Consider the following 726-nt stretch of genomic DNA (forward strand, 5'->3'; position numbering starts at 1 on the left):
CCCCATCCCGAACCCTCCTCCCTCCTCCCTCCTCCCTCCCCATACCATCCCTCTGGGCCGTCCCAGTACACCAGCCCCAAGCATCCAGCGTCATGCATCGAACCTGGACTGGCAACTCGTTTCCTACATGATATTTTACATGTTTCATTGCCATTCTCCCAAATCTTCCCACCCTCTCCCTCTCCCACAGAGTCCATCAGACTGTTCTATACATCAGTGTCTCTTTTGCTGTCTCGTACACCGGGTTATTGTTACCATCTTTCTAAATTCCATATATATGCGTTAGTATACTGTATTTATGTTTTTCCTTCTGGCTTACTTCACTCTGTATAATAGGCTCCAGTTTTATCCACCTCATCAGAACTGATTCAAATGTATTCTTTTATTTTTAAATATGGGCTTTTAAAGAGCTTACTTCCCCCCAAGGCCGCTTGCCTCCTCCCGGCTTCGCCCCAGCCTCCATTCTGTCCGCTGCCTCTTCCACCCCACGAGGGCCAGGGAGCCCGAGCGGACTTGCCACTGAGGCTGCGCGGCCCCGAGTCCGGGGCCTGCGGGAGGAAGGGTCCAGCGGCCCGATACCCTCGCTACTCCGGAGAGGGCTTCCGCGGGGCGGCATCTGAGCGCTCCCAGGACGTGTCGGGGTCGGGGCGGGCCCTCCAGGGCCCGCCCACTCCCCGCCCAAGATGGGCGGGCTCTGTCTAGGCTCCGCCCCCTTCTAGCCTGTGC

General features: G+C 56.9%; 1 protein-coding gene across 3 annotated transcripts in view; it reads left to right on the forward strand.

Moving 5' to 3' along the window:
- ARHGEF3 (Rho guanine nucleotide exchange factor (GEF) 3) overlaps positions 1-726 on the forward strand; it is a 312,995-nt gene that overhangs the window by 243,686 nt on the left and 68,583 nt on the right. The window lies entirely within an intron of this gene.

This window comes from Bison bison, unplaced genomic scaffold, assembly GCF_000754665.1.
Source record: "Bison bison bison isolate TAMUID 2011002044 unplaced genomic scaffold, Bison_UMD1.0 scf7180017864304, whole genome shotgun sequence".
Lineage (NCBI taxonomy): Eukaryota > Metazoa > Chordata > Mammalia > Artiodactyla > Bovidae > Bison > Bison bison.